The sequence below is a fragment of the Sturnira hondurensis genome, unplaced genomic scaffold (assembly GCF_014824575.4).
Source record: "Sturnira hondurensis isolate 20B ecotype Veracruz unplaced genomic scaffold, ASM1482457v3 Scaffold0008640, whole genome shotgun sequence".
Taxonomy (NCBI): domain Eukaryota; kingdom Metazoa; phylum Chordata; class Mammalia; order Chiroptera; family Phyllostomidae; genus Sturnira; species Sturnira hondurensis.
In genome coordinates, this window is record NW_028081271.1 from 19,841,463 (window position 1) to 19,860,685 (window position 19,223).

The 19,223-nt window shown below is 42.8% G+C and overlaps 1 long non-coding RNA gene across 2 annotated transcripts; it reads right to left on the minus strand.

Moving 5' to 3' along the window:
* Nucleotides 1-10,236: 10,236 nt before the first annotated feature.
* Nucleotides 10,237-17,715, minus strand: LOC118993181 (uncharacterized). 2 transcript variants are annotated; one of them, XR_005067790.1, is made up of 5 exons: nt 17,587-17,715; nt 17,271-17,419; nt 16,875-17,071; nt 16,208-16,391; nt 10,237-11,045 (listed from the first exon to the last, which is right to left on the minus strand). It is a non-coding gene; the product is annotated as an uncharacterized LOC118993181 (long non-coding RNA). The 2 variants fall into 2 exon arrangements; XR_005067789.1 differs by lacking the exon at nt 10,237-11,045 and adding an exon at nt 15,599-15,909.
* Between the last annotated feature and the right edge of the window lie 1,508 nt (nt 17,716-19,223).

Genomic DNA, 19,223 nt, shown 5'->3' on the forward strand with positions numbered 1-19,223 from the left:
CCCAGGCCTGTTATTTTTCTCTTTATTTTTAATAACCCATTTCATTCTTCTTTACTAAAGTCATAAGAATTATTCATGCTTACAGGTCAAACAAAACATAGTTTATGAAAAATGTTCTTACCCGTTCCAACCTCAGTCTCTGAGGTAAATAAGGTACGCAGATTCCCGTGTGTGCTTCTATATTTTTCCATATACACAGTTTCCCACACTTTTGCACATAGACATACTTCCCCCACATATATGCAAATGTAGGTAAATAGATATCCACTTATAGGCTATCCCTTTTAATTTTTTAAATACAAAATAAGGTCATATCTTGTAACTCGCTTTTTTTAAAACCACAGATTGCTTTTCAAGTCAATGTATATAGTATAACTTACTTTTTCACAGCTTCATCATTTTTTACTGTATGGATGTATCATGATTTATTTAACTAAGCTATTAAAAGTTTTTTCAGGTTGTTTATGGCTTTAAAACATTTTTTATTTATTGATTTGAGAGAGAGAGAAAAAAAACATTGATTGGTTATTCCACTTATTTATGTATTCATTAGCTGATTCTTATAAGTGAACTGACTGGGGACCAAACCCACAACCTTGGTATATTGGGACGATGGTCTACCCACCTGAGCCATGTAGCCAAGGCCTGTTCATAGCTTTTTGCTATTATGTATAATGCTGAAATAAATACCTTTGTAAATATATCTATTTGTATTCAAGGAAACAGTTGGTTATTTCCTTTTGGCCTATGTGCTACGTAGGAGGGACAATTATTATATTGATATTTACTTGGCTCGTCAGTCTGTCTTTCGCACAAGACATCCTAACCCTCATTCCCAAGGCAGGTGTTCAGCAGAGCCCTGTCTGAGGAGCACCGTCCTGCAGGTGTGGAACCTGGCCTCAGATGTCAGGCCAGCCTTTCTTCAGACCTGACCAGATTTCTCTGTCCCTTCCATCCGCCCTGCCCTGTTGTGCCCTCTGCATTGTCGCAGCCTCCACACTCAGTGACAAGATGATTGGAGTTCAAGGGCTTTGAAGTCCGAATAAATGAGGGAATCAATCTCTGTTTGCACCCACTGAATAGCCTCAGCATTGCTGTGTATCTAGTAAGTAGTTAATTAATACGAAATAAGAACACTACATCCAGTGGCTAGAGTGATCCCTTTAAAGTCCAGGTCAACTCTGAGCCATCTGAGAAGAATGAGTGGAATGTTCGATTGACTCATACATAATCCCAAGGCTCATCTTCATAGTTACAGATTCAGGCTCTTTACCTGTTCAGGTCTTCCTTGGAACTGCTGGAATAAATCCCCTACTATTATTTATTTTTTTATTTTTGTGGGACAAGTGACAATGAGCAGTGAAACAGCCACCAGGATGGTGGAAGAGAAACAATGAGGAGTCCTGAGCGAGACATTCCCAGATGTCTCATAAGCAGTTTGTGAATCACAGTGTCTAGTCTGCCAGAGGGCCTGGCCAGTTATGGACGCAGAGACCTACGGACTGGTCTCCTTGGGGGCTTCTCCTGATCTGGGCGGGGTGAGAGTGAGAGGCCCTAGGAGAAGTGAGGTGACTCTAGGTCTACAGCCATCTGACCAGAGACGCCCCATCTTTGCCCAGGAGGTTACTCACGGACTCTAGCCTTTAGGACGCCACATCGGTATTTCATTCCATGTGAGGGTGTGAGTGCATTTTAGTAAAAAGAAGTGACTCATCACATGCCTGAAGAAAAATAAAACCGGACCCACTCTGTTCAGGTGGGGTAAGGTCTGAATAGTGGGGGGTTGTGGGGGTGGTGGTCAGGACAGCTGGGTCCCCACCTGGTTTCACTACAAGCTAGCTCTGTCACTCTAGGCCCACTCTCTGCCCCAGTTTTTCTCTCTTTAAAACAAAGGGCTTGAAACTCGGGATTCTAAGATCGTGGTTATCTCTGACTCTGTAAACAACCCTCAAGCCTGGAGAATTTAACTCTGCTGCTCCGTAGTGGGGTTTCAGCAGGAAGGGGGCACAGATGGCTTTCTCTGGAACAGGCTCAGAAATGTGGTGTGTGATGTATGGTGTGAATGAAGCGTGGTGCCCTTTAAATGCAGTTTCACCCTGGGAGCGCTCTGCCCTCCGCTGCGCTGTCTGGCTTTCATTCACATTCCAGCGTCACTGTGGGCATGAGCAGCCCTAGCTGGCCGTGCACTGGAACACACACACACAGCCCAGCTCTGACACACAATCCGTGACTCACAGTGACAAGATTATTACACACACAGGATGACTCGTGGGGACGTTTACACATGCAGGCTCACACTCACCGTGACCCAAGGATGTGCCTGAGCCCACAGCAACAGACACTCCCACAGGAGCCCTGAAGGTTGAGCATCACATGGGCGTCTGCAAATGATTTGCGTTCTTGGCTCTTTGGAACTGCCTGTTCTTTGTCTCTCTGCTCACTGTTCAAGCCTTTCCTTCCCCTCCGTCTCCCACTGGGCTGGTTTTGGTCTCTTACTCCCATGCTTCTCAGCCAGTTTCCTAGACTGAACCCCGAAACCTCCAAGGCCCTTCCACATCGGAAGCTCTTTGTTTCTAATAAATTGTAGCAGTGAGGAGTCCTTCCCCGGGGTTCTCATCCCCTCCCTGACCTGGGCATTTCTCCCTGGCTTCCTTAGAGGGTCTTGGCAGGAGGGTCTCCAGTTTCTGTGCCTTCACAGATGAGGGGAACTGAGGTTTGGTCACATGACAGGATATGCGGGGGGGGGGGCACGGGGGGCCTCTGGAGTATGGTCTTCAGCATCTCTGAGAACACAACTCGCCCTGGCTGCTGTGGCTCAGTGGGCTGAGCACCAGCCTGCAAACCAAAGGGCGGCCGGTTCAATTCCCAGCCAGGGCACATACCTGGGTTGCGGGCCATGTTGTCCAGGCCACTAAAGAGGCGACCACACATTGATGTTTGAGGCAGCCACACACTGAAATTTCTGTCCCCCCCCCTCTCCCTCCCCTCTCCTCTGTCTAAAAATAAATAAATAAAGTCTTTAAAACAAAAAACATACCTTCTCTACCCAGTAGCCCGGGGGGATGGAAGTGTTGGAGCATCTGGAGAACCCATCTCTGGGACCAGCTGTTTTTGAAGGTGCAGAGAAAAAAAGGTGCGCCCGCGGGCCTTGGCTCTTTTGAGGTGCCTACCCCAGAACTCGAACAAGTCAGGGTTGCGGGGAGACTGCAGAGGAAGGAGGGGGGCCCACTGAGCACCAGGGTCTGTGTGTGGATGTCACTGATCTGCCTTCCCCTGCGTGTTGCCACTGGCCATGGTTCTAATGGGAAGATAGGAGCAGAGCACGGATCCCTCCAAGATGAGAGGGAATGTAATAGATTCTGATGAAGAGCCCAGGCTTGGATCAGGATGCCCAGGTGTCTAAGTCATTCATAGCTAGGTGGCCCTGGGGTGTCACTGGCCACTGTGAGGGCCTATCTCCTCAGCTGTCAGATGTGGTTGTGGGGCTCTGGTGAAATGGTAGATATGACTGTACTTTGACAGACTCTTCTGTTCAGGAGAGAGGATGGTGGTACCTTCTCTGAGGGGTTCACACCTGTGTGGGTGCTGCTTCAGTGGTGATGAGAATTGGGGACCTTCTGTATCCAGAAACATGGAAACTCTCAGCTCTTGGCTAGCTGCATTTAGTTGAGGGATGAAATGCCCCTTTTCGACTTTGCAATTTTAAGAATCTAGTAAATTTTGAGAGTGCTTTATCCTGTTACCTGGTGAGAACCTTATCTCTGACCATATTCTTTTCTAGATTCCGGGTGAGGGGGGCACTATCTTGCTTTACCGGACTGAGTCTTTGCCTCAAGCCTGTACCCTCAGAGTTTCCTCTGCTCCCCTCCTCACTTCAGCACTGGAAAAGGCTCCTTAGCAAATTTGGAGAGATTTCCCATTAACTCCTTCCTCATAACTGACTTGCTGATTTGGGGTTTAAGGTTTCTTTGCCCTGAAGAGCTAAGATTATCTTGGAAATAGCGTGGCGGGCTCAGCAGGCCCCAGCCTGCTTCTACCCAGATTCTCAGTCCCCAAGGGGAGCAGCCGGAAGATAAAGATGACAGGATTGCTCTGAACGTACCATGCTGGGCTTTCACTAGAAGTAGATGGAAGTTTCTTTGCAAATTCATATCCTCTACATATAATCTTCCAGATGATGTATTGCAGAGACTAGAAAGACCATGCTATGCTTAACTATGCCCTGGTGTGGTGGCGGATGGATTGAGTGTGTGTGGCAACCCACTGTGACACATGGCAAACTGTCCACAGCCACAGGTGGGGTGTGCACCTCTGCCCCGGGGGAGACTTGATATTCGGAAACTGAACACAATGTTTATTTCACTCCTAGTTAAATAGTCAACTTGCATAGCACTTCCTAAGTGCCAGACACAGCTCTAGGCATTTTTTCCCAATATTAACTGGTTTATTTTTATAAAGCCCTTATGAGGTAGGTAACTTTATCATCATTACATTGATGAGGACCCCAAGAAAGAGCTTAAATGGTGTGCATGGTTCATGGGTGGTGGAATCCCACACCACCTGCCTTGGAATATGAGCCCATGACTCCAGCTCTCGGCCTGAGGCTTGGTGGTCAGTTGTTCCCACAGCCTCAGAATTCTGGCAGCTGCAGTGTTTGACTGTCGTCGGTGAGGAGAAAGGAAGCACAGCCTAGGTGGAGCTCCGTCCCACACCTCCATTCAGACCCCGGTCAGCGATCTGAGGAGTCGCCTTTGTCTTAGCCCAGATCTGCCCCTTCCCTGGCTCTGGGGGGGCAGCGTCAAGAGAGAAGGCAGCCGCGTGGCCGCTCTCCCCCTAACTGCCTCCCACCCGCGCCAGGGGAGGCCTGCCGAGCCATTGTTCTCCCGGCCCCAGCTCTTGGGCCTCTTTTGGCAAGAACCGTGGGGCTTCTCTTATTTACCCATTAACAATTAAGCTCTAGGTATTTAACATATAAACACAGAAAACATCAGCATAATTACAGCAAAGATTTCAAAAGCTTTTTGGCAAGGAAGAGCCTAGATATTTACTTAACAAAAGAATTCCTTACTTTAGTCTTTGGTAAAGAATTCACAATAAGATTTGGCTAGCCTTATTTAAAAAAACTCTTTTATTTGAAAAGAATGTGGCTTGTGTTTCTAAAAAATGTGACACACACAACTTTTCAGGAGAACAGTCACAACTTTCTTCTGAGGACTCTGTTCCCACATTACCTTCCAATGTTTCTTACTTGTTAACACAGCCCCTCCCTGAGCAGAAAGAGAATGTGGTGTGTGTGTGTGTGTGTGTGTGTGTGTGTGTGTGTGGGCACCTTAGGAGTCTGAAATTGGACTACTGCAGACCTTTCCGTTGGTTTAAGCTTGTTTTCTACACGTGTTTCTTTTTCAACCCAAGAAGGTTGTATGTTCGTAGTAATAGCTCCTTGTTAAGTATGTGTTCTATGATTAGAGGGTCTGAAGCTAGTCTAGCAAGGCCAGGGCCCTTGGGAAGAGGAGAGAGGAGGAGAAAACACTAGTGGGTTTATTGGAGGCAGGGGGCATATTCACCTGTCCACTCATGTATTTATTCTTTTAGTCATTTAGAACAATTTGTGTGCTTCTACCATTTCCAGACATTTGAGATGCAAAGATAAAAAATTGTGTGGTCAGAAAGACAGATAAATAGTTAAGCTACATAGTTAAGTAAGGTGGACACTCAGGCTGGAGTGCTCAGTTCTGCTTGGCCTAGGATTGATAAATGAATTAGACACGGGGGCGGTGTTGGGGAAAGTTTCACAGAGATGACAGCTGAGATTCAAAAGATGAGGAATAATAATAATAATTTAAAGAAACTTTAACACATGTTGTATTTGCTATATGCTCAGCATTACATTCAGCATTTTATGTTATAATTCCTATAACCCTCACAAAAATGCTCTAGGGAAGTAGTATCATTGTCTTTATTTTATAGATAAGGAGACGGAGGCTCAGAAAAGTTAAGTAATTTTTCTAAGTCCCACAGCTGGAGAGCAGTAGAATGGGGTCAATTCCATCGCAGCGCTCATGGTTAAGGGCTCTAACCACTAGTACGTATCACTGTGTGCGTGTAATTATTATTTGACTATAAAATACTTCAAATCTTTAGGAAAAAAACAAAGAATAACAGGATGAGCTTCCACGAATCCATCATCCATTTCCACTGAATTCTAATTTTGCCTTGCTTGCTTTGTTTTTCTTAAAAAAAAAAAAGAAAAGAAAAGAAATGACAGTTTCTTGTGTGTCATACCCTGAACCCGTTACCCTCCTTTCTGTGAGACAGTGATGCTCCTGAATTTGTGTTTATTTTTCCTACATGTGCTTTGATACTATTAAAGCATTTATATATATATCCATCAACAACACATAATGTTGTCCTCCATGTCGCAAACTTTATATAGTGTCATTTTACAGCTTGCTCTTGCATTCCCCATTCTATATTTGAGATTTTATCTAAGTTGATTTCACATAGTTCTAACTTCATTTATTTAAAATAGCATATTATGAAATATCATTTAAAATATCATACAGTATTTCAACATGAATAATATACCATGTATTAATTCTCCAGCTTTAAAAAGCGTTTTGCTACTATACACAATGCTACAATGAGCCTTCCTGGGTATGCCTTTGTTGTGCTCCTATGACAATTTTAGAAGAGGCATTGCTAGAGTGTAGGGGGAGGAGGGCCCATTTTTAGCTTCATCTTGTGACATTCCACTCCAGAAGATGAGGCAGCTGTACTCCTTCCTACCTGCAGTAAGAGAGAGTCCTGTTGATCCGCATCTTGACTCGGTATTGGCTTTGACCACACTTTCGGCATCAGATGATCTTTTATTATTAATTTAATTGCATCCTCTGATGACTAGGGAAGTTGAACATCTTCCCAGTTTTTTGGTGTATCTTTTACCTACTCTCGTCCATTTAGATATTCATCCATTTGGCTTTTTCTGAATTGATTTTTGAAATTAGAAGAATTAATGGAGTAAAATTGACTTTTTGAGGAGGGGCTTTGGTAATTCTGAGTTTTAAGACACATGTAGATTCATGGAACTTCCACAGCAGTTGGGATACACAACAGTTTCATTACCCCAAGAAACTATTGAGCACTTTGTGAATCAATGTCTTAATAGATATGAGTTGGGTTATCTATCTCTTCTTAGGTAAGCTTTGCTTTTTCGTGGTTTTCAAGGAATTAGTTCATTTTATCTAAGTTGTCAAATTTATTTGTGCAGAGTTATTCGTCATATTCTCTTATTATGCTTAGATATCGGTAATTTGTGTCCTCTCCCACCACCCTCCCTCATTTTTTATTTGTTTGGCTAGAGATTTATCGCATTTATTGACTTTTCAAAAAATCAGGTTTTTAGGTTCCTCATTGATTGTATCTACCATTATTTGAGTTTCATTGGTTTCTTTTTTGTCTTTATTCTTTCCTTTCTTTTGATTGTTTTGAGTTTACTTTGCCTTTCCTTTTCTAGTTTCTTAAGGTGGGAGTTTAGACTTGAAATCTTTACTTCAAATATGAGCAAACAGTATGTATTTCCCTCTAAGCACTGCTTTGGCTGCATCCCACAAATTCTGATGTTTTGTGTTTTCATTTACATCAAAGTATTTTCTAATTTCCTCTATTTCCTCTAGAGAGTCTTTTTGACTTGTGGATCATTATATTATTTATTTTCCAAGTGTTTTGAGGTTTTCGAGTTATTCTTCTGTTATTGATTGCTAGTTTAATTTCATTATGGTCAGAGAACATACTTTGTATGATTTTAAGTCTATTACATTTATTAAGGTTTGTTTATATCACTCTGGGTATAATCTATCATAGTGAATATTCGATGTTCTTTTGAGAAGAATGTATATTATGTCCTTGTTAGGTAGAGTGTTCTGTAAATGTCAATTTTATCTAGTTGGTAGATGGAATTCTGCTGTATATTTGTGAATTTCTTTTTTGAAATGATTTTTCTGGATGTTCAAATATAGTTTTCCCCATTTTCCAACCACCACTCCCTCTCACCCCCACCCCTCCCCCACCCCCACCCTCAATTCCATCTCCCTTTGGCTTTGTCCTTGTGTCCTTTATGCATGTTCCTTTACGACACTTTTCCCTCTTTCCCTTCTTTCCCACATAATTTCCCTGTCCTCTCTCCTCTGGTTACTGTCAGATTGTTTTTATATATATTTGTGATTTTCTGTTGGCTCATTCTATCAATTACTGAGAGAGGAGTCTTGAAGGCCCCAATTATAATTATGAATTTGTCTAATTCTCCTTTCAATTCTTTCAGCATTTATTCATGTATTTGGAAGACCTTTTGTTAGGTACACACACATTTAAAATGATGTCTTCTTGATACATTTACTCTTTTATTATTGTGCATTAACACTCTTTGTTCCTGAAAATTATCCTTGCTAGGCAGTCTTCTTACTTTTTAATCTCGTATTTATAAGCCACTCCTGCTCTCTTTTAATTGGTGTTTTTGCATGAGATATCCTTTCTATTCTTTCACTTTTAACCTGCCTGTGTTATAAAATTGTAGACGGCAAATAGCTGGGTCTTGTTTGTCTGTTTGTTTGTTTTTAAATCTAATCTGACAACCCTTGTCTTTTAGGCTGCTTTAATTTCATGTAAGTATTGATATGTTTGAAATCAGATCTACATTTTTAGTATTTTGTATCTCATTTTAACTTATTTGTTGAGATTTTAACTACATCTCTTTGTATATTTAAAAAGACTTCAGTGGTTGCTTGGGGATTATTATTATATATATATTTAATATTTCACAGTCTACTTAAAATTTATATTTCACCACTTCATATAGAATGTAGAAACTTTACCATAAATTAGGTCCCTTTGTTCTCTACCCTTCATCTTCTATGAATTACATCTATATACACCCAAATTCACCAAACCGTGTTTTAATTTTTGCTTTTAGCTATCATACATATTCATAAAAACTTAAGAGGAGAAGAATAGTCTATTATACCTAACCAGATTTTCACCATTTTTGGTTCTTTTTCTTCATTCCTGGTATTTGAAGTTTCTTTCAGGTAATTATTCTCTTTCCAGCTGGAGGAATTTCTTTAGCATTTATTTCAGAATAAGTCTGCTGATGACAAATTCTGTTAGATTTTCATTATTTGAGAATGTCTTTATTTCACTCTAATTCTTGAAGAATCCTTTCACTGGATAGAGAATTCCTTTTTTTTAAAGTTGAGGTGAACTTCACATAATATATAATTCACCATTTCAATCACCCTAAAATGTCCAATTCAGTGGCTTTTAGTACATTTATAATGTTGCGTAGCCATCACCACTAACTCCAGAACATCTCCATTACCGCCCCCCCAAAAAACTCTGTACCCATTAAGCAGTTACTCCCCATTACCTTCCCCCAACCCCTGGAAACCACTAATCGGCTGTCTCTACAGAGTAGAATTTTGGACATTGATATGAATGCAATCATACAATATGTGACATTTTATGTTTGGCTTCTTTCACTTACCATGATGTTTTCAAGGTTTATTCACATCCTAGAATGTGTCAATACTTCATTCTTTCCTGTGATTGAAAATTATTCTATTGTATGGATTGATCACGTTTTGTTTATCCATTCCTCAGTGGATGAACATTTAGGTTTTTCCTCACTTTTTGGTTATTCTGAATAACGATGCTATGAACATTTGTATACAAGTTTTTTTTTTGTTTGAACACCTGTTTTCAATGCTCTCGGGTATATACGTAGGAGTGGAATTGCTAGGTCATATAATAATTCTATGTTTATCTTTGTGAGGGGCTGCCAAACTGGTTTTCTGCGGAGGCTGGGCCATTTTATGTTCCTATCAGCAATGTATGAGGTTTTCGATTTTTCCACATCCTTACAACACTGGTTATTTTCTGTTAATTTTATTTCATTTTAGCCATGGGTGTGAAGTGGTATCTTGATGTTGTTTTTAATTTTCATTCCCTACTGCTAATCATGTTGACTATTTTTTCAGTGTTTATTGAACAACTTCTTTGGAAAAATATCTATTCAAATAATTTGCCAATTTTTGAATTGGGTCCTATGTCTTTTTGTTGTTGAGTTGTAAAAGTTCTTTATATGTCTTAGAATAGTAGATCTATGGTATATAAATATTTTCTCTCATTCTGTAGGTTGTCTTCACTTTCTTGATAGTGTCTTTTGATGCACAAACTTTTTAATTTTGATAAAAACCAATCTATGTGTTTTTAATTTTGTTGCTTGAGCCTTTGCGTCATATCTAAGCCTCCATCACCTGATCTAGGACCACAAAGACTTGCCCTTAAATTTTATTCTGAGAGATTTATTGTTTTAGTTCTTACATTTAGGACTTTGAGTTCTTTTGAGTTAATTTTTGCATTGTTGTGAGGTAAAGGCCCAGCTTCTTGTTCTTGTTCTTTTTTTTTTGCATCTGGTTGTCTAGTTATTGTGTTATCATTTGTTGCAGACTGTTCTTTCCCCCTTGTCTTGTCACTGTTGTCTAAAACCGATTGAATGTAGATACATGGGTTTATGTTTGGACTGTCTGTTCTACTTCTTTGGTTTATATGTTTATCTTATACCACCACTACACTGTTTGGATTCTTGTAGCTTTGTAGTAAGTTTTGAAATCGGAAAGTATGAATCCTCCATTTTTGTTCCTCTTTTTCAAAACCAATTTGGACTTTAGGGGCCCCTTGTAATTCTATACGAATTCCAGGATCAGTTTGTCCATTGCTGCCAAAATACACAGTTGGTATTTTGATAGAGATTGCACTGAATCAGATACAGATATGCATTGAATTCTTGGTTCTCATTTTTTTCCTTTTAGCACCTTAGACGTGTTGTTCTTCCTCCTTCTGGCCTCCATGCTTTCTGATGAGTCATTCAGGCCAGAGAGTAACACACAAAAGGGCTTTGTCCCACACTTGGGAGACCACAGCTCCTCCGTGTCCCTCTGAGTTTTGGCATGTGCCAGCCAATATCACGCCTCCACTTCATTATTGTGTGGGGGCTGGAGTGGGACATCAGGGGGAAAAAGAGAGAGAAAGAGAAAGAGAGTGAGTAAAATGAAACACAATATCGTTAACTCTTTCTGACTCAACTGGTCTTTTTCCCCTTCTTCAGGCTAGAAATAGTAAGTTTCTCTTGGAACTCTTTCTATTCCCATCTTTTATGTACTTCTGGGTTTTGGGTTTTCTTCAGGCCAGATAACACTAAAGGGGAAAAAATGGTAACCTTACCACTGGTTGGGAAGAACTTTGAATTCTGGTGTCTTTCTCTATCTGTCCTGCCTTGGACCGCTAGCTGCCGCCCACAGTCTGTGTGAGTTTGGTAATTGCATTTAATGGGAGAGACAAGGTGGGCCATGTTTATTTCGTCTTGCTGGAACTGGAATCTCTTAAATCAATATTTAAGAAGTCCTAATAACATATGGATACTAATCTTTCCTGGCCCTTGTCTTTAAATTTTTAGAAGTTATGTCTTAAACTGAAGTTTTACATATTATTATAGTCAAACATATCAATCTTTTCCTTTATGGATTAGACTTTTGTGTTTTATTTAAGCATTCTTTTTTTAAATACTGAATTCATAAAGATATCCTCATATATATTTTTTCGCTTATGTCTTCTTCTAAAAGTTTTAAAGTTTTCGTTTTTATATTTATGTCTTTTGAACACCTGGAATTTATGTTTTCTAGATGGTGTGAAATAGACATCTGATTTTTTCCCCTTGTGAACATGCTAGTGCCATTTACAAAATAATTCACTCTTTTCCTACTGATGTTTAGGGCCATTTCCTCTGTCATATATCAAATTGCCAAAAATATGCAGTTTTCTGGGCTCCTTACTCTATTTTATTGTCTGTTGTACATTCCTTCTCAGTTATCTTATTGAATTAACTACTAAAGATTTAGAGGAAGCTTTGACATCTGGTAGGGCAAGTTATCTCCCTGTCTTTCTCAAGACTGTCTTAGCTTTTCTTGACATTTAATCTTTAATGGGAATTTCAGGATAAGCTTGTGAAGTTTAAAAAAAAAAAGCTGGTGGGGATTTGCATTGGAATTGCATTAAGTGAATACATTAATTTTAGAATAATTGGTATTTTTACAAGCTTGAAACTTCCTGTCTATAAACATGATATAGCTACCCATTTATTGAAGTCTTCTTCTAGGTTCTTTAATAATAACGTTTAGTAATTTTCTTCAGAAAGCATATCCTTCATTAGATTTATTCCTGGATACAGGATTATTTTTGTTTTGACTGTAAATATCATGTATTTTTTTCCTATTAGATTTCCTTACTGAGCTTTAGTATTGGTTTTTATTTTTTTATTTTAAAGATTTTATTTATTTATTTTAGAGAGGGGAAAGGGAGGAGGACAGGGAGGGAAACATCAACGTGTGGTTGTCTCTCACATGTCCCTTACCCGGGACCTGGACGGAAACTCAGGCATGTGCCCTAGACCTCTGACCCTTTGATTTGCAGGCCAGCACTCAATCCACTGAGCCACACCAGCTAGGGCTAGTTTTAATAGTTTGTCAGTAGTTTTTTTCTGTATTCTATCATATCATCTGCAAATAAGGGTAGTTTTTCCTTTACCCTCACCCCTCAATTCTTATACATTGTCTTTCTTTTCCTTCTTTTATTGTATTGGCTAGGACCAGTGGCAGTTGAGTAGAAGCGGCGATAATAGGCATCTTCATCTACTTCTTGACTTAATGGCAATGTTCTTAAGTTTCACTACAAAAATGAGTTTAACTCTAAGTTTGGTACACGACTTCTGTCAAGTTAGGAACACTGACTTCTGTTTCTATACTTTTTAAGTTGTAAGTTTGACTTTTCGTAACTCTTTCTTATGGGAAAATTAAAACACACACAAAAGTAGGCAGCCTAATATAATACATCCTTGTCTACACAGCCTCAATGACTGTTGGCTCATGGTCAGTCTTATTTTATCTGTATCTGCGCTAAATTTTTCCCCTTCTGTGTTATCTGAAACAAATGCCAGATGTTGGGACATCATGCTATCTGTAAATATTTCGGTGTGTATCCCTAAAAATCAGTATTTCTTTTTTAAAGAGGAAAACAACCATAATATCATTATCAAACCAATTGAACAGTAATTCCTTCTCCTTATTAATTGACCATCCATGTCCACATGTCCAATTTTATGAGTATTGAATTTAACAAATATCTTTCTGAACCCATCGTATGGCTTAAGTGGGTTTGTCTTCTTTGATCTGTTTAAGGAGTGTACTTTAATTGAGTTTCTAATGTTGAACCATTCCATCCTGGAATTATCGAGATCAACACAACTAGGTTATGCTTTATTTGATCTATTCATGTCCCTGAATTTAATTTGCTAGTGTTTTATTTAGAAACTCTGTATCTATGATAATAAATGACATTGCTCATAATTTCTTTTTGTGCTCATTGGCTTATGGTATCAATGTTAAGAATCTTATAAAGTGAGTTGGGTAGCTGAATTCATTAGCATAAAATTCCCTAAGTTCCTATAACAAAAACCTACCCAAATACAGTTGCTTAAATAAGATAGAAATATATTTCTCATCCATAGTCTGGAAATGAATGGTCTAGGCTGGTGGTGCATCTCTCCTTCATGTAGTCATTTGGAGACCCAGACTGTTTTCATTTTGTGTCTCCGCCAGCCCCTAAATCTCCATCTATGTGGCCAAAGGTGGCTCAGCTCTATGGCTGTGTTCTAGCCCATGGGGAGGGAAAATAGAGAAAGTGGAGAACAAGCAGTTACCTTTTTTAAAAAACGATTTTTTAAATTTATTTTTAGACAGAGGGGAAGGGAAGGAGAAAGAGAGGGAGAGAAATATCAATGTTTGGTTGCCTCTCACAAGCCCCACATTGGGGAGCCTGGCCCACAACCCAGGCATGTGCCCCAAATGGGAATTGAACCAGTGACCCTTTGGTTCAAAGGTCAGCACTCAATCCACTAAGTGCACCAGTCTGGACACAAGCAATTACCTTTTAAGTAAGTATTGTGTTTCCTAAAATTCGTATGTTGAAGTGTTAACCCCATTGTTTCAGAATGTGATCATATTTGGAAACAGTGTTATTGCAGATAAAGTTAGTTAAGATGAAGTGATATTGGAATAAAGTGGGCTGCTAATCCAGTGTGACTGGCGTCCTCATGAAAAGGGGAAATTTGGACATAGACACCCCACAGAAAGAATACCATAGCATGAAGACAGAGATCAGCCCAGGAACACCACCGCCTGCCAGCAACTATCAGGAGCTAGGAGGGAGGGATGGCAGAGATTTCCCCTCATAACCCTCAGAAGGAACCCACCCGGATGACATCTTGGTATCAGACTCCTAGCCTCCAGAACTGTGTGAGAATAAATTTCTGTTGCTTAAGTCACCCTGTTTGTGGCACATTTGCTGCAGCCCTGGGGAACTAATACATATGCTGGAGAAGTAGCACACCATTTCTGCTCATAATTAAAGATGAGAATTTAGTCGTGACCACACCTAGTTGTAAGGGAGGTTGGGAAATGTAGCCTGTGGGTCAGCAACCCGGTGCCCTGGAAAACATCTCATTAGAAGGAGGAGTTGGGAGGACAACTGCCACAGGAATTGAAAGCATTTGTCTAAGAGAGTTTATTTGTGCCTTAAAGATTCAAGAAAATGAGTCTCTAAAATCATTTGCACCAGATACCTTTTAGGATAATAAACTTTTGATTATCAACAATCTGTTCTGTTTCTGGTTCACAGTAACATTAGTCTTGTTTTCAAGTCCAGCTAAGTGTATTGGGTTATCTTTTGAATGTTTTTTATTCATCATGGCTTTGTGGTTGGAATAGAGAACTCAATACTTTTTAATTGCGATACAATTGACCTAAAACATTATATTAGTTTTAGGTATACAACATAATGATTTGATAGTTGTACATATTGAAAAATAATCACCACAATAAGTTTAGCTGACATCCATCACCATGTGTAGTTACAATTTTTTTCCTTTTGATGAGAATTTTAAAGATTTCTCTTAGCAACTTTCAAATATAAAATACAGTATTGTTAACTATAATCACCAGGAAGTACATTACATTTCCAAGACTTATTTATCTTATAACTGGAAATTTGTACCTTGTGACCCCCTTTACTCATTTACTCATTGCTTCCTGCCTCTGGCAATAACTAATCTGTTCTCTGAATCTATGAGTTCAGCTTTTTTAGACTCCATATATAAATAAGATCATACAGTATTTGTTTTTCTGTCTGGCTTATTTCACTTAGCCTAATGCCCTCAGCGTCCACCCATGTTGTGACAAATGGCAGCATTTCCTCCTTTTTATGGCTGAGTACTATTCCATTGAATACAGACAGCACAACTTTTATATCAATTTGTCCATTGATGGACACTTAGGTTACTTCCACTTCTTGGCTGTTGTGAACAATGTTGCAATGAACATGGGGGTGCAGCTATCTTTTCAAGATAGCGATTTTGTTCCCTTAAAATACCCAGAAGTGGAGTTACTGAATCAGATAGTGGTTCTATTTTTAATGTTTTGAGGAATGTCCACAACTGTTTTCCATAGTGGCTGCACCACTTCCACTAGTCTGTCCATCTTGACCAGAAGGGCAGCAGGACCTGCTTAGGAAACTGTTGCCAGCTCTGGCTGGAGACCAGGGAGATGGTAGTAGACAGGCTGGGTGTGGCTAATGGAGGGATTTGCACACTCACCAACTCAGACTTCGTCCTCTAGATGATGGATGGATGATGAACAACTGCATGCGGGCAAGTAAAATAACTTTGCATGTATGCACTTTAGACATACTTCTCTTGCTAAACTGGAGAGGTCAGAATGAAGAAGAGCTATGTGAAGCCCGAATTACTACCTGGGAAGAAGTATCAATAACCTGGGTGAGACTTGCCAAGGGCCCACAAGGGCAAGTGATAGTGGGGCTGGTGAGATTGGGGACGTAAACTTGAGAGATAGATGGAAAGTATCAGATTGGGTGGATGTCAAGGATGATGTTTAGTTCCTGGAAAACTGGTGGAAGGTGGTGCAACCTCCTGAGGTTGCACAAGGAATGCAAGGGAAGGAGCAGGTTTGTGGGAATTCATTTTATTTTGCAATCCTGCCAGTGGCTGGCTCTGCATGTTCTCCCCCAAAATTCTGGTCCCATGACTCACCTGACAGAGGCATGTTTCTGAGTCCCTGCTTATGATGCCTTGGACCTGGGGAGACAAGGATGGGCAGGGCAGCAGCTGGGACAGGGGCCGCCCTCAGGCTGCGGCTCTTTGGAGTGGGCATCCATCAGTGTAGGAAATGCTAGTCCTCGGGGGGTGTGGGTGCCAGCTTGGGTCTCTGAGAAAACTAGGGGGCGGAAAGCAGAGAGAGTTAAGCACATGAGACATAAACAGATACATGTAGAGAACACAGACAGACCTATGAGCAAGGAATTCCAGTCTTTCTTTTCTTCTGGTCAGTCAGATTTCAGTCCTTTACTCCCTGACTAGTATTTTTTGCTTCTAAATGACTTCTATTACCTGGGATCCAGCCTCCTACTGTAGATCTCCACCTTCCCCTCCCCCGCAGGGGCAGCCAATTAGAGAATTCAGTGGCCGGATACAAAGGAGTCTTGGAGTCAGGAGCATTAACTCTACTGGCAGAGAAGTTGATCAGGACGTCAGCCATGTCTCTTGCTTCTGCTCCTTTCCCTCCACCCACTCTCAATCTCTCCCTGAACTTCTAGTCTCCTCAGCTTCCCAGTTAGCAGGACTGATGTTGCGGCCCTCCCCCTGCCCAGGCTGTTATCCAACCTGGTAGCAGCCTGAGCAGGTGGCAGAAGCCCCTCACCGGAGCCTGGGGTTCCTAGAGGAGTCAGCGCAGATCCTGGAAGTTTATTTTGTGAACAGCCTCGCACAGGAAGCTGCGAGTGGGGAACAAGCTGAAACATCACTTTCTCTCTTTCTACACCTCGCCCCAAGCTCTTAAGGAAACAGATGTGTCCCGCTGTCGCGGTCTTGCTCACACTCTTTTTTCTTCTTGCGTATCTTAGGCAGAAACAGAATAATCGGATGGTAGGACCTGTGAAATCATAATGCAGGCCCTGCCTTTCACACACGAGGCCCAGGAAGGTTAAATCGCTCATTCAAGGTCAGGCCAGGCACATTTCACTCGTCTCTCCCTCCCTGTCCCACCCCTGGCTCTCCAAGGGCTGTTGGTGCTGTTGTGGGTAGAGATACTGACGACCTGTGTGGGGCGGGCTGGATGCCCCCTGGGCCCAGCGGACAGGCAGCCTAGGCTCTGAGCTCAGGGTCCACACGTCTCTCTCTCTGTAGCCGTGAACACGGGACAGGCTGCTTGCCTTCAGCGGGCCTCAGCCCTGCAGGCCCCTGCACCTGGGGTTGAAAGAATGAATAGGGACCTTGTTTGGTAGGAATTTCTTTCCTCTGCTGTTTGCTTTGGGTTTTTTCCCTCTCCATTCCTGGCTGCTAACCCAATATTTGGCTTTCTGTGAGCACTAAATATAATTCTTCATTTAACCCCCAGAATCATGGTTTCCTACCTGCTTCCCACCACCGGATCCGCAACGCGGTATGAAAACAGAACCCAGAGGGCATCAGGGCTGAGGGGGCAGCGGTTCCGGAGAGGGGAGGAGCAGGGGCGGGTAGCTTCGGGGAGGGAGAGAGGGCGCACTCACCCATGCTGGGTATCTCTTAGACAACTGGAGAAAGGGAGGGAGCAAGGGAGGGAGCGACTCATTGACTCCTGACCCCACTCCCTCGCATCCAGGCCCTGGATCCTCTCCTCCCAGCCCCAAAGGAGGCCTGGCTCGAGGCCCATCTGCACACGCCAGCCTTCCGGGGTCAAGGAATAGTAAGGTCAATCTGGGGCACTGTGAAAACAAACAAAACCTACTCCCTAAGCTCGCCAGCCCTCGGTCCCCGCCCCTTCTCCTGCAGGCTGCCCCCTCCGCCCCGCCCCCCCCGCCCCCCCGCCTGTAGGCGAGCTGCAACCCTCTTGGACCAAGGGCCTCGGTGCGGCCCGCACCTTCCGGCTCTCCTCGCCCGGAGCAGTCACGGCAGCAGCAGGCAGGGAGAGCTAACTCGAACCGAGCAGTGGAAAATTCCCCTCCGAGGCCTCCCAGGAGGCTCGGTTCCAGCAGCTGCTATTGAACACCAGGGCTTATTAGGCACCTGGCTTTCAGGTCCCCCACCGGCTAAGCTCCCCAGCCAGGGACGAGGCAGCCGGGCTGGGGAAAGAAGGCCAGGAGCCCTGCTCCCCAGCACGGGTCCATGCTAGCGCCTGGGAAAACTCCCTCTTACACCAGACACGGTTTCCAGATTGGGGAGCCCGTGGCAGTACATTCCGTCTCCCTTTCGGTGAGCAGGAAAACCGGAGACGGCGCTTCCTACCACCTGATTTACAGCCTTGGCATATTTTTGACACACAAATCACTCTGGAGAGGGAGCTCAATTATGGCTGTGCAGAGGCGATGCAGGCAGGAGCGCTTCCTGCCAGGCGGGCAGGGCGGGCTCAGTTTGCCCCTCCAGTTAAGGGACAGGTCGGACCTGGAGGTGGTGGAGCCCCCTTTTCTGGCTGAACTGCTGTCCACTCCTTCCTGCCCCCACCTCCTGCAACGCGGCTGATGCCCCAGGGGCCCGTGTCCCGGCCTGGGCTCCACGGTGGATGGCAGGGCAGAGGCAAAAGGTTATGAAGGCCATGCTAACTTTCCTCTGTCCCTTTGTCCCCCTCCGCACCCGCCTTATTTCTTCACTCCTGTCTGTGGGGCACTGGCCAGGCGCTGGGCACTGTGGTAAGAATCAGGGCCGCAAAAGCCTGAAACAAGGGCGGAATGTAATTAGTGCCATAAAACAGGAACAGGTAAGGTGGGTGCCTGGGATTGGAGGTCCCTCTTGGCAGGGGGCAGAGGGAGCTTCAAGAAAGGTAATAGTAATGATTGTGCCCTAGGCAGGAGACAGACTCTCTCTCCAGGAGACCCAGGCCCTGATGCAGGTCCCTGATGTGGGTCCCTGGTGTGGGCCCCTGAAGTGGGTCCCTGGTGTGGGTCCCTGAAGTGGGTCCCTGATGTGGGTCCCTGGTGTGGGTCCCTGAAGTGGGCCCCTGATGTGGGTTTCTGGTGTGGGTCCCTGATGTGGGTCCCTGGTGTGGGCCCCTGAAGTGGGTCCCTGGTGTGGGCCC